This window comes from Enhydra lutris, unplaced genomic scaffold (assembly GCF_002288905.1).
Source record: "Enhydra lutris kenyoni isolate GAN:26980312 unplaced genomic scaffold, ASM228890v2 scaffoldscaffold22, whole genome shotgun sequence".
Lineage (NCBI taxonomy): Eukaryota > Metazoa > Chordata > Mammalia > Carnivora > Mustelidae > Enhydra > Enhydra lutris.
The window spans coordinates 9451081-9466177 of NW_019154106.1; the positions used below are offsets into that span (position 1 = coordinate 9451081).

Consider the following 15097-nt stretch of genomic DNA (forward strand, 5'->3'; position numbering starts at 1 on the left):
ACTGGCGTCCTCCCATGACTCAGCTGTAATCATGTACTCTCCTGGTGTGACCTTCCTTCCTGGAAAAACAGAAGTTTGTATCCCATTTTGCATCAGCAAAACAATTGTTAACTTTGTATTTGAAACTAATTAGGAATTTAAAGGAACTATGCAATGGTATACACCCTAGAAGAACACATGTTCCATTTTACCCAGATCCACCTATTATGGGTGAGTTACTCCATTTGCTCACAAACACAGCCTCTTTGTGGGAATTCTGTTCAAAAAAAGAATAAGAAACTGTCTCAACTTATGAGACAAATTTTCCCACAGATTTACAATATCTTAAACATCAAATTACAACCACATATCATACCCCAATCCCAGAGCTCTGGCAAGGTCATTCTCAAACCAAGGCACATTATACACTAAATAAATCACAAGTAACAAGTCTACTGTGGCATAAAGCCCTCTCATTGATACAATAAGTATACAGGCTACATTAAAAGGAGCTGGGAAGCTCTGCACCTATGAAATTGTCATGGGCCCAGGAGATTTCCATGAAGGACTCCAGCAATTTTCTTCTGCCATGAGAAGAAAACACTTGAATGTCAAGGACTCTTTTCACCCCAAGCTTCTTTTAAGTCAAGGCTGCCAGACCAATGTGGAACTTTTTCACAATTCATGTGCTCTATGAGTAGCAGATGTTACATAGAGCAATTCCAGAGGGGCTGCCTTGTAGCACTCAAGGTCAGGTAACAAAGTCAGCTAACAATTCTTGAACTTCACACAAGCAGGTGTGCTGGTCCATCCCTGAGGTACATTCTTCTCATTATAAGTCAGACCATATGACTGAGACATGTGAATGAGAACCTTGAGGACAGCAAGTCACAATCTCATCACAGGTTCCTCCCAAACAGGGGGAGTTTGAGTCCTCTGCAAACACTTAAGGACATGGCACTCAGATGTCACTTAGGATGGCAAAAATAAGCAGATTTTCTCCATCTTTAGCTTAGGGGCAGGAAAGTAGTTACCCAGTGGCATCAACAATAGGTTGAGTAAAGTTGTTTCTAAATTTTGGAAGCACTTCATGAAGAAGGAGGCCAAATAACCTCAGGACTTGTGAGATGTGCCAGAAAACTGGTGAACTAAAACTCTGTAGGATTCTCAAGACTATTTATTTAGCCGACCTTTGTATTTTTCTTACCACAAAGACTGTTCTTCTTGAATAGTCTTTTGTAGTGAAATGGATAGTAAAAGTAATCTCTGCCCTGTGGGTATTGATCCTATTTAATCTCCATTAACTCTAATATTTATGTACCCATAGCTTTAGCATATTCCTCAAATCTCTCCTTATAGATTTGCCACTCTGGGAATAAGACATAAGACATAAGGGGACTTTTCCTTCTTTTATTTTTACTTTGAAATAGTTTTATTAGCTCATAAGACCTTTGTATATTAAAAAAATACCCCAAACACTATGCAGTATTAAATCACAATTACATTTTTTTTTTTTACCAACTCAAACTATCCTGAATATACATCTTTTAAAGAAAAACAAAATCCTACAGAACTGAATTCGGAAATGATATCATGACTAAAACTATGACAAAATAAGATAATTCTTTATAACATTAATTCATTGCACAAAGCTGCCAGATATTTTCATAAGTATAACCACAACCATTGCACAGAGTGCAAATGGACACAATTTCAATGTTACACATTTAGCTGAAGTCCGTGTGCCTCCACCTAAGGAACTCTGACACTTCTGGCAAAAAATGTTGGTGTCATTTAACTTTCACCAGGCAACCAACTCACAATCCAGTTACTCTTGTTCTCCTTAAAAAACAGACACATCCTTCTGCTGTCAAAGCGTACGAGAGTCATTGTCACCTTTGCTTAAAGAAATCAACTCCTCTCTATTCCTCCAGCAGATATTCTTGATCCATAGGCTCACTGTACATGGGGTTGTTCTTGTGCTGTAGCCCAAATCCTTCATCAGCTTAGTGGGTACTGTCCTCAGGTACAGCAGAACAGGGGCAGAGACCCCTGGTGGTTTTGTACGCATGCTTTGATGTTGCAGGCACTTTACACCTCAATGGACTTAAGGGCTCTGGTAAAATAGACTACACACTGGGCCAGAAGCACCTCACATTCAGACATGCCTATAAAATGACAGTCTTGGTGGGCAGCAACTGCTTGTGTTGATGCAGAAGGGTGTGCCAGACCTATGTCCTCACTGGCAAACCTCACCAGCCTCCTTGCCACATACAACCGGTCCTGTCATCCTTCAAGCATACACACAAGCCAGTAGAGGGAGGCACACTGGTTTGAGCCCTGCATCCACTTATGAGGTGCAGAGATGCAGTTGTAATGCTCTTCTCCTGTTCGGTCATATAAAATATGAGATTGTTGGAGGCCTTCCTTTACGTCATTTTCAGTGATCAGAACTCTACTGAGAGAATAGTTTTGCCCACTCTTCTTACAGAACATCTTCCTAGAGTTTAACCTGGCCAGCACTGCCAGCTGTAGTCCATTCAATCCAGCTAGGGCATCCCTGTTGCTAAGATAAACCGGAGAGTCTTTTGCTTTATCTTCTGTGAACACAGCTGGCTTTGAACTGCTGTTACTTTTCTGGCTCAGAGGGTCAGTGGGATGGCTGGAGTCTAGGATGTGGATTCCCAGGTTAAACCATCACCAATGACTCTACGGGAAGCTTCTCAAGAATGATAGCGCAACAGCAGTTTAGGGAGAACAGCATTGACTTGGAAGGAAGGGTTTTCCAAGGTTGCCCCAATCGGAGTGATCATCCCACATTCCACATGAAGAAGGAAAGTGTGCTGTTGAGATTTATTGAACCAATGAATCTCATCAATAAAAAGGATGGTTTTCCTTTTGAAAAATCTCTTTTTATTTTGAGCTTGTTTTATGATGTCTCACACATCATTTGTCTTGGCATTTGTTGTAGACAATGTCACAAGTCTTTTGCTATGTTTCTTGCTGTTTTTGGCTATGATGTGAGCCAGACTGGTCTTGGAGCAGCCCCATGGTCCTCAAGGGACTTTCTTTATTCCACCATTTCCTAGTACACAGGTATTGATCAATAAAGCTTATGGGTGCTTTAGTTGATGTATTAATTACACAAATAAGTCATGTTTATTATATTGTAGGCAAAAAACTTACCAGATATTAATTTTTCTATAGGTCAGACTATTGGTCTCCATCAAGATGAGAAATAAAACCCAAGCTCTGTAGATTAAACCATTGTGTGCCAGATAGGTTCTATGATTCCTTAGTTCCAGAGTTGCTTTGTCCTACTCATGTCTTTATTGTTAGAACTGAAGGCCTATGAGTTACATATCCCAGACTCTCTTGCCAGTGCTGCTTTGTGTGGTACTCCAATGGAAGACACTGATGGGAGTATAAAGATGGAAAGAAGGCAGATGCCATGTTTTCTCAGCTTCTTAAAAATTTTTTTTATTGGGGCACCTGGGTGGCTCAGTGGGTTAAAGCCTCTGCCTTCGGCTCAGGTCATGATCCCAGGGTCCTGGGATCGAGCCCTGCGTCAGGCTCTCTGCTCCGCGGGGAGCCTACTTCCTCCCCTCTCTCTCTCTCTGCCTGCCTCTCTGCCTGCTTGTGATCTCTCTCTCTCTGTCAAATACAAAAAAAATTTTTTTTAATTTATTTTTTAAATTTCTTTTCAGTGTTTCAGAATTCATTGTTTATGTACCATACCCAGTGCTCCATGCAATCCGTGCCCTCCATAATACCCACCACCAAGCTTACCCAAACTCCCACCCCCTGCTCCTCCAAAACCCTCAGATTGTTTTTCAGAGTCCACAGTCTCTCATGGTTCATCTCCCCCTCCAATTTCCCCCAACTCCCTTCTCCTCTCCATCTCCCTATGTCCTCTGTGTTATTTCTTATGCTCCAGAAATAAGTGAAACCATATGATAATTGACTCTCTCTGCTTGACTTATTTCACTCAGCATAATCTCTTCCAGTCCTGTCCATGTTGATACAAAAGTTGGGTATTCATCTTTTCTGATGGAGGCATAATACTCCATAGTATATATGGATCATATCTGCTTTATCCATTCTTCCATTGAAGGACATCTTGGTTCTTTCCACAGTTTGGTGACCGTGGCCATTGCTGCTATAAACATTGGGGTACAGATGGCCCTTCTTTTCACTACATCTGTATCTTTGGGGTAAATACCCAGTAGTGCAATTGCAGGTTCATAGGGAAGCTCTATTTTTAATTTCTTAAGGAATCCCCACACTGTTCTCCAAAGTGGCTGTACCAACTTGCATTCCCACCAACAGTGTAAGAGGGTTCCCCTTTCTCCATATCCTCTCCAACACAAGTTGTTTACTGTCTTGTTAATTTTGGCCATTCTAACTGGTGTAAGGTGGTATCTCAATATGGTTTTAATTTGAATCTCCCTGATGGCTAGTGATGATGAACATTTTTTCATGTGTCTGATAGCCATTTGTATGACTTCTTTGGAGAAGTGTCTGTTCATGTCTTCTGCCCATTTTTTGATGTGATTATCCATTTTGTGTGTGTTGAGTTTGAGGAGTTCTTTATAGATCCTGGATATCAGCCCTTTGTCTGTATTGTCATTTGCTTAGCTTTTGATGTTACACCTTGCAGTGGTTGTAGAACTGGTGTCTCCAGGACCCACAGAAGCCCAGCAAGGATAAAGTTTTACCAATTATGGGAGCCTGGAAAATGATCCCCTAATAAGGGGATATTCAGGAAGGCTTCTTGGGGGGTACGACATGAAGATAAAGAAAGTACTCATGCTAGAGTAACAGTCAACCTTCAACAACTTTACACAGGGTCAAAATAGAGGAAGACTTGGTCTCACGGCATGCTAGGAACTGGATAGCATGAACAACATGGACTTCTGGGGCAGGGGGTAAAACTGCGACCAGGTGAAACCTAGGAGGGCTGAAGATCTTTTCAGGGGCTCTGGACCACTTCCTTCCACTCCAATGCCTGGGTTCCTTCAACCCATGAACAGTAACCCTCTCTGGAAGTGACCTCAGATTGTCTCTGGAAATTTTTTACTTCATTCCTCTTTTGTTACATTCCCTGGGTAGGAGATTCAAGGATCAGAGTCCTAGTGTTTATTGAATGTCTAGGAACAATGAATAGTTAGAGAGAGAGACGGACCATCCCCAGTTAGAGAATGCAACTCCCCAATTTCTACCAGCAGAACTGATTCTGCCAATTGATTCTATTAATTTATCATGATTGAGCACATAATCTATGCTGACTTGGGTCAAGAAAAAAAGTGATGAAAATATTAAGCATCCTCCTGTCAAGATGTGCATAGTGATATGATTTAAATAGACCAATGCAGAGAAACTTGAGAATATTAGATATATTATAATAGCATAAATGAGATTTAAACCAATACTAAGTCATCTCTTTGGAAGGGAGGGATGACAGGGCCTTTTATAAAACCTTTTCTATCTAGGCTGGGCAAACCCACATGGAATGGGAGAGAATTTCAGTGAATGCTTTGCTGAGTTTGAAATGTGGTGATGATTTAGGTGGTTTCTTTGGTCCATTCAACTTCTCCAAGCACAGCCTTGGAGCATCTCCCATGATCCCTGAGGGTTTAGAGTAAACACTCTGAAAGCAACCATAACTCTCCTCATTTAACTTCCAGTGCTTCATTTCCTGAATGCTCTGATACCAAAATTGTGTTTGCCTGCTCCTCTGCCTGTCACATTCTCTAGTAAACAACAGGATTCAGCAAAGAGAGGGAGTTGGAGAGAGAGTGACTGTACTAATATTTGCAGGAAGGTCAATCCTGGTTTTCTAAACAAGGTGTCAGATGATCCATTGAGACTTGAAGGATCAACGTGAGTTGTCCAGGTGATCAAGGTGGATGCGGTTATCCAGAGCAAGGATGTGGAGCTTAGCTCATTGCTACTGTGAGGGAGACATCTTGTGGTCCTCTCTAGGAATCACACCCATTCCATAAAAGGTGAGCATCCATATCTGCCTTACTCATCTGTGCCTATAACCCTAAACCTCAGGAGAATGGTTGCTTGTCTGTGTTCCTGTGAGTATGCTCATTTATGTGCCAGCTGATGAACAGGATTCATAAGCGTGAGTTTCATCCCTTTTACACTCCCACATCTAACCCATGTTGGCTTCTTTTTAATTTAAATTCAATTAGCTTACATACAGTATATCTTTAGTTTCAGATGTAGTGTTTAATGATTCATTAGTTGTGTATAACACCCAGTGCTCATCACATCACATGCCCGTGTTGGCTTTTAAATGAAATTCCATAATTCCTTCCTTTATCATAATCCATGAAGAATCTCCATCCCCAGTGGGATGCAAATTCTTAGAGTGATATTGCTTACAGCCTCAGGTGCAGTGGGATTGCTAGGTCCCCACATAGAGAGGGCTCACTGCCCCATTAAAGGGAATCATTTACATGCTGCCAGCCTCAGTGTTTCTGGTTGCTTCTCCCACCCACACATTTCACAGTCATCTCCAGTACTGAAGAGAGTAAAGACAAGATGCAATGCAGATCAGATTATGTTGGAGATCCCATTTCTTTGCTGATGGTTTTTTTTTTTTTTTTTTTTTTGTATTGTCATCTGGAATGGTCTTTTCTTCAATTCAATTTTGACTTCCTTATCATCTCTGATCTGGACTTGCCTGTGAACCTGTTTCTCTCATTGGTTTTCCCTTGCCTGGGTCCTCCCACTGATTCTTACATCAGGGTCATTCACTCACAAACCGCTTGTGGAATTTGCCTTTTGGAGAGCCCAAGGGCAGGCTTCCCTGAAATGTGCTACTTTGGCATATTGATTATTTCCAATAAAAGTTACTTGAGAGACAATCAGTGCATAAGGACACTCAGACCGTCCTCTGTTGCCTCAAAATCAGGAAATAACTCTCTCCGTGTAAGGTAAGATCTCTGTACCAGGTGGTAGACATTCTTATTATCAAAGATAGAAAATGTGGACCTGGAAACAGTAGAAAGAATCCTTGTTACTTTTTTTTTTTGTTATTTCTTTTCAGTGTAACAGAATTCATTATTTATGCACCACACCCAGTATTCCACGCAATACGTGCCCTCTATAATACCCACCACCTGGCTCCCCCTACCTGCCACCCCCCGCCCCTTCAAAACCCTCAGATTGTTTTTCATAGTCCATAGTCTCTCATGGTTCATCTCCCCTTCCAATTTCCCTCAGCTCCCTTCTCCTCTCCATCTCCCCATGTGCTCCATGTTATTTGTTATGCTCCACAAATAACTGAAACCATATGATAATTGACTCTGCTTGACTTATTTCACTCAGCATAATCTCTTCCAGTCCTGTCCATGTTGCTACAAAAGTTGGGTATTCATCCTTTCTGATGGAGGCATAATACTCCATAGTGTATATGGACCACATCTTCCTTATCCATTCATCCATTGAAGGGCATCTTGGTTCTTTCCACAGTTTGGTGACCATGGCCATTGCTGCTATAAACATTGGGGTACAGATGGCCCTTCTTTTCACTACATCTGTATCTTTGGGGTAAATACCCAGTAGTGCAATTACAGGGTCATAGGAAGCTCTATTTTTAATTTCTTGAGGAATCTCCACACTGTTCTCCAAAGTGGCTGCACCAACTTGCATTCCCACCAACAGTGAAAGAGAGTTCCCCTTTCTCCACATCCTCTCCAACACATGTTGTTTCCTGTCTTGCTAATTTTGGCCATTCTAAGCGGTGTTAGGTGGTATCTCAATGTGGTTTTAATTTGAATCTCCCTGATGGCTAGTGATGATGAGCATTTTTTCATGTGTCTGATAGCCATTTGTATGTCTTCATTGGAGAAGTGTCTGTTCATGTCTTCTGCCCACTTTTTGACATTATTATCTTTTTGTGTGTGTTGAGTTTAAGAAGTTCTTTGTAGATCCTGGATATCAACTTTTTGTCTGTACTGTCATTTGTGAATATCTTCTCCCATTCCATGGGTTGCCTCTTTGTTTTGTTGACTGTTTCCTTTGCTGTGCAGAAGCTTTTGATCTTGATGAAGTCCCAAAAGCTCATTTTCGCTTTTGTTTCCTTTGCCTTTGGAGATATATCTTGAAAGAAGTTGCTGTGGCTGATATCGAAGAGGTTACTGCCTATGTTCTCCTCTAGGATTCTGATGGATTCCTGACTCACGTTGAGGTCTTTTATCCATTTTGAGTTTATCTTCGTGTACGGTGTAAGAGAATGGTCGAGTTTCATTCTTCTACATATAGCTGTCCAGTTTTCCCATCACCATTTATTGAAGAGACTGTCTTTTTTCCACTGTATATTTTTTTCCTGTTTTGTCGAAGATTATTTGACCATAGAGTTGAGGGTCCATATCTGAGCTCTCTACTCTGTTCCACTGGTCTATGTGTCTGTGTTTACGCCAGTACCATGCTGTCTTGGTGATCACAGCTTTGTAGTAAAGCTTAAAATCAGGTAACATGATGCCGCCAGTTTTATTTTTGTTTTTCAATATTTCCTTAGCAATTCGGGGTCTCTTCTGATTCCATACAAATTTTAGGATTATTTGCTCCAGCTCTTTGAAAAATACCGGTGGAATTTTGATTGGAATGGCATTAAAAGTATAGATTGCTCTAGGCAGTATAGACCTTTTAACAAGGTTTATTCTTCTGATCCAAGAGCATGGGATGGTCTTCCATCTTTTTGTGTCTTCTTCAATTTCTTTCATGAGTGTTCTGTAATTCCTTAAGTACAGATCCTTTACCTCTTTGGTTAGGTTTATTCCCAGGTATCTTATGGTTCTTGGTGCTATAGTAAATGGAATCAATTCTCTAATTTCCCTTTCTGTATTTTCATTGTTAGTGTATAAGGAAGCCACTGATTTCTGTACATTGACTTTGTATCCTGCCACGTTGCTGAATTGTTGTATGAGTTCTAGTAGTTTGGGGGGTGGAGTCTTTTGGGTTTTCCATAGAAAGTATCATGTCATCTGTGAAGAGAGAGAGTTTGACTTCTTCATTGCCAATTTGAATACCTTTTATTTCTCTTTGTTGTCTGATTGCTGTTGCTAGGACTTCTAATACTATGTTGAACAAGAGTGGTGAGAGTGGGCATCCTTGTCGTGTTCCTGATCTCAACGGGAAGGCTGCAAGATTTTTCCCATTGAGGATGATATTTGCTGTGGGTCTTTCATAGATAGATTTGATGAAGTTCAGGAATGTTCCCTCTATCCCTATACTTTGAAGCGTTTTAATCAGGAACAGATGCTGGATTTTGTCAAATGCTTTTTCTGCATCAATTGAGAGGACCATGTGGTTCTTCTCTCTTCTCTTATTGATTTGTTCTATCACATTGATTGATTTGAGAATGTTGAACCATCCTTGTAACCCAGGGATGAATCCCCCCTGGTCATGGTGGATCATCTTTTTAATGTGTTGCCGGATCCTGTTTGCTAGGATCTTGTTGAGAATCTTAGCATCCATATTCATCAGGGATATTGGTCTGAAATTCTCCTTTTTGGTAGAGTCTTTGCCTGGTTTGGGGATCAGGGTAATGCTGGCTTCATAGAAAGAGTCTGGAAATTTTCCTTCTGCTTCAATTTTTTGAACCAGTAGAAGCTGGTTTTTTGAAAGAATCAATAAGATCGATAAACCATTGGCCGCACTAATCCAAAAGAAAAGAGAGAAAGCTCAAATTAATAAAATTATGAATGAAAAGGGAGAGATCACAACTAACACCAACGAAATAGAAACAATCATCAGAAGTTATTATCAACAGTTATATGCCAATAAGCTAAGCAACCTAGATGAAATGGATGCATTCCTGGAAAACTATAAACTCCCAAAATTGAACCAGGAAGAAATTGAAAACCTGAATAGACCGATATCTAGTAACGAGATTGAAGCAGTGATCAAAAACCTCCCAAAAAACAAGAGCCCAGGACCTGACGGATTCCCTGGGGAGTTCTACCAGACTTTCAAAGAAGAAATAACACCTATTCTCCTGAAGGTGTTTCAAAAAATCTAATGCAAATTATTGACCTTGAGTGATAAGGGTATGTCAGTATAAGTTCACCAATTGCAACAAATGTACCATCAGGAGTGGCCTCTTGATGGTGGGGGAAGCTGTGCCCCTGTGGAGGTGAGGACCCCACCAGGACTCTGTATGCTCTGCTCGATTTTTCTGTGAAACTAACACTTCTCTAAAACCATAAATGCTATTTAAAAAAGAGAAACATCTTGTTAAAAATATTGCCTTCCAGCAAGAAAGCAATCAGAAAAATATGAAGCAATGGAATTATTACTGTGTATAGATAGTTGATCAACTGTCAGGAAAATTTAAGATAATCTACTAAAAAAAAGTATGAGAGGTGATAAAAGTTCACTATGTAGCAGAATATAAGATCAACACATAAACATCAATTACTTTCCTATAAACCTCCTGTGACCATTCATGACATCATGGAAAAAAAAAAAAGATGTCATTGGCAATGGAACAATACCAGCAACAAAATTATGTTGGAATATAGATAAATGGAGATAGGCAAAACTTTTAGGATGAAATCATGAGTTTTACTTACAGATATAAAAAGGAATCTGAAAAAATAGAGGCACACACTTTGGTCCTGAAGGAAATCTTAGAACAGCAAGAAGGTCCACTCTTCCCAAATTATTTTACAAGTCCAGTCCAGCCCACATCAGAGTCCTCATCAGGCAGTGTTACACTGTGTGTTGAATTCTGAAGTGCTGGGTCTTTCAAGGTAGAATGTATTCACTCATTGAGCAGTGTGAGCAGTGTGTAAGGACCCAATTTTAGGGTCCGACTACTGGGTTCAAGCTCAGCTCTTACACTTTCTACTTGAGGGCACATCTATTTATCAATAACATTTTATATCATAGATTTAAGAAGTATCAAAAATCGAAATACGTATGTCTTTATCCAAAGCTGCAAGCATCTTTGATGGCACCCAAGTCACCCCTGTGGCTTATCTTGTGCTCTCCTCAAAGCCATTTTATTATTACCTCTCTTGTCATTGTGCACTGTTGAGCCTCTGAGACTTTTGTCCTGAGGCCCCTCAGGGGAAATGTGAGAGCTGACCAAGCCATCCACCACTCCCACACATTACCTGCCACAACCTTCATACCCCTAAATCATGCTCAAACTTCATTACTATAAGCTGTGAACTACAAAAAGAAGCCCATGACTTGGAAAAGGCCATTGCATATCAGATTGTTTCCTTCACCTATTCACCAACTATTGTCACAACTTAATGGTGCAATGGTGTCTAAATCTCTTCCTGTGTCATACATAGGGAAGAGAATGAAAAAATAATTCAGGAGGGCTTGGTTTGCTCCAGAATTTTCCATAACTGTTTCTCATTGTGTGCACTGCCCTACTTGTGCATTTCATAATGCTGGGAACCCTGTCCAGGTGCCATTTCAGACACAACCTGGTGTTTGAGGACCCTTCGTCCAACTGCACATTGACTTCATATACCATCATCCATCACTGGGGTCCTCCCACGGCCCGGCTGTATCAGGTACTCTCCCAGGATGATCTGACCCTTCCTTCCCGGGAAGGCAGAAGTTTGTTCAGCCCATTTGACTCAGCAATACAAGTTTTAACTTTGTCTTTGAAAATAACTAGAAATTTATAGGAATTATGCAACGTTATAGGAATTATGCAATGTTATAGGAATTATGCAATGTACCCTACAGAAACACAGGTTCACATTTACCCAGATTCACCTCTTATGGATGAGTTCCTCCATTTGCCCCATATACAGCCTCTTTGTGGGAATTCTGTTCAAAAATAGAATAAGAAAGAGTCTCAACTTATGATACAAATTTTCCCACAGATTTGCAAAAGCTTAAACATCAAATTATAACCACATATCATATCCTAATCCCAGAGCTCTGGCAAGGTCATTCCCAAATCCAGGCACATTACGGACTAAATAAATCATAAGTAACAAGCTTACTGAGGAGCCAAGTCTTCTCAATGATGCAGGAAACATACAGTCTGCGTTTAAATGACCTGCAAAGCACTGCACGTATGATATTGTCATGGGCCCAGGAGATTTCCAAGTAGGACTCCAGCAATTCTCTTCTGCCATGAGAAGAAGACACTTGAATGTCAAGGACTCTCTTTTCATTTCAAGCTCCTTTTAAGCTGGAATCAAGGCTACCAGACCAAGGGGAGACTCTGTCACAATACATGTGTTTTGTCTGAGTAACTGATGTTACCAAGAGCAGTTCCAGAGGGGCTGCCTTGTGGAATCGAAGCCAGATGCTAACAGGTCCTCTTGACCGTCCCCACAGTCAGGCAGGTGTGCTGGTCCATCCCTGAGGTATGTGCTCCTCATTGGAGGTTGGCCTCACATGTGAACGAGAACCTTGAAGACAGCAAGTCACAACCTCATCAGAGGTACCTCCCAAACAGGGAGAAGTTAGAATCCTCTCCAAACACTTAAGTAAATGACACTCAGACGCCACTTAGATTTTCTCCATCTTTAGCCTAGGGAGGAAAGCAGTTAACCCATGGCCATCAACAATAGGTTGAGTAAAGTTGTTTCTAAATTTTGGAAGCACTGCATGAAGAAGGAAGCCAAATAACCTCGGGACTCATGAGGTCTTGGGAAACTGATGAAGCAATACCCACTGTAGGATTCTCAAGACTATTTGCTTTGCTGACCTTTATACATTGCTTACTACAAAGACCTTTCTTTTTGAATAGTCTTTTGTAGTGAAATGGACAATAAAAGTAATTTGTGCCTTATGGGCATTGATCCTCTTTAATCTCCATTATGCTCTAATATTATGTACACGTAGCTTTAAATCTTCCCCAAATCTCTGATTGTACGTCTGCTACTCTGGGTGTGAAACAGAAGACCCTAAGTGACCTTTCTTATCTCTTATCTAATACACAGGTATTAACCAATAAAGCTAAGGGGTGGGTTAGTTATTTATTATGCAAATAAGTCACATTTATTATGTTGTAGGCAACAAATTTACCAGCCATTAACTTTTCTATGAGTCAGACAATCTGTCTCCATCAGGTTGAAAAATAAAACCCAGGCTCTGTAGATTAAATCGCTGTGTGCCAGACAGGCTCTATGCCTTCTTAGTTCTAGAGCTGCTTTGTCCTACTTATGTCTCTATCACTAGAAAGGAAGGCCCATGAGTTACATGTCCCAGACACTCTTGCCAGTGCTGCCATGTGTGGTTCTCCAGTGGAAGGCATTGTTGGGAGTTTAAAGGTGGGAAGAAGGCAGAAGTCATGTTTTTTCAGCTTTTGACATCACTTCTTGTAGTGGTCATAGAAGTATGGTCTCCATGACCCACAGAAGCCCCAGCAAGGACAGTGCTTTATGAACTATGGGAGCATGGAAAATGACTCCCTAACCAGAAGACATTCAGAGAGGCTTCTTGGGGCAGAGGGGTATGACATGAAGATAAAGAAAGTACCCGCACTAGAGAAACAGTCAACTTTCACAACTTTGCACAGGGTGAGAACAGAGGAAGACCTGGTCTCATTGCCTGCTGGGAACTGAACAACATGAACAACATGGACCTCTAGGGCAAGCGGTAAACTGAGACCATTCACAGGGGCTCTGGACCAGTTCCTTCCACTGCAATGCCTGGGTTCCTTCAACCCATGAACAGGAATCCTCTCTGCAAGTGACTTCAAATTGTCTTTGGGGATTTTTTTATTCTATTCCTCTTTTGTCTCATTCCCTGGGTAGGCAATGCAGAGATCAGGGTTTATTAAATGTCTAGGAACAATGAGTAGTCAGTGAGAGATGAAACCATCCCCAGTTAGAGAATGCAACTTCCCAATTTCTACCAGCAAAACTGATCCTGCAGACTGATTCTATTAATTTATCATGATTGAGTGCATGATCTGTGCTTACTTGGGGGCAGTTAAAATGGCGATGGAGATATCAAGCACCCTCCACTCAAGATGTGCAGAGTGGGGTGATTTAAAGAGACAGAGAGGAGCTTGTAAAAATTACATCCATTCTAGTAACATAAATGAGATTTAAACCAAGACTAAGTCATTTGTTTGGAAGGGAAGTGTAACAGGGCCTTTAATAAAACATTTTCACTCTCATCTGGGAAAACATACTTGGAATAGGAGAGAATGTTTATTGACTGCTTTGCTGAGGTTCAAATATGGTAAAGATTTAGGCGGTCTGTTTGGTCCATTCAATTTTCCAGGCTGCATCTCCCATGGACCCAGAGGGCTTAGAGTAAAGACTGTGAAAGCAATCACAACTCTCACCATCTAACCTCCTATTGCTTCATTTCTTAAGTGCTGTGATACCAAAATTGTGTCTGCCTCCTTCCTCACCTGTCAAATTCTCTAGTAAACACTACGATTCATCAAGGAGAGGGACTTGGAGGCAAGAGACGGTGACTGTATTGATGTTTGCAGGAAGGTCAGTCCTGGGTTTCTAAACAAGGTATTAGGTGATCAACTGAGACTTGAAGGATCAACACTTGTCCCAGTGATCAAGGTGGGTGGGTGCAGTTATCCAGAAGGATCCAGAGCCTAAGCCATTCCCACTGGAAGAGAGACATCTTGTGGTTCTCCCTCGGAATTACACCTATTCCATGAAAGCTGAGCATCCACATTTGCCCTACCCCTTTTGGTCCATAACCCTAAACCTCAGAAAACACTTGTTTGTCTGTGCTCATTTATATGCCAACTGACGAACAGGATTCATAAGCATCTGTTTCATCTCTTTGGCGTTCTCCACATCTATTGCTTCTCCACCCATGTTGGCTTTTAAATGAAATTTCATAATTCCTTCCTTTATCATGAGCCACAGAGAATCTCCATCCCCAGGGGGACACAAATTTTTTAGAGTGATATTGCCTAGAGCTTCAGGTGCAGTGGGATTGCTAGGTCCCCACATAGAAAGGGCTCACTGCCCCATTGAAGGGAATCATTTACATGCTGTCATTCTCAGTGTTTCTGGTTGCCACCCTGACCCCCACATGTCACCGTAATCTCCAGTACCCAAGAGAGTAAATACATGATGCACTGCAAGTCAAATCATGCTGGAGCTCCTTTTTTTTTTTTTTTTTTTTTTTTTTTTTT

At 41.0% G+C, this 15097-nt stretch overlaps 1 pseudogene; it reads right to left on the minus strand.

Moving 5' to 3' along the window:
* Positions 1 to 1871: 1871 nt before the first annotated feature.
* Positions 1872 to 14774, minus strand: LOC111149505 (annotated as a pseudogene).
* Between the last annotated feature and the right edge of the window lie 323 nt (positions 14775 to 15097).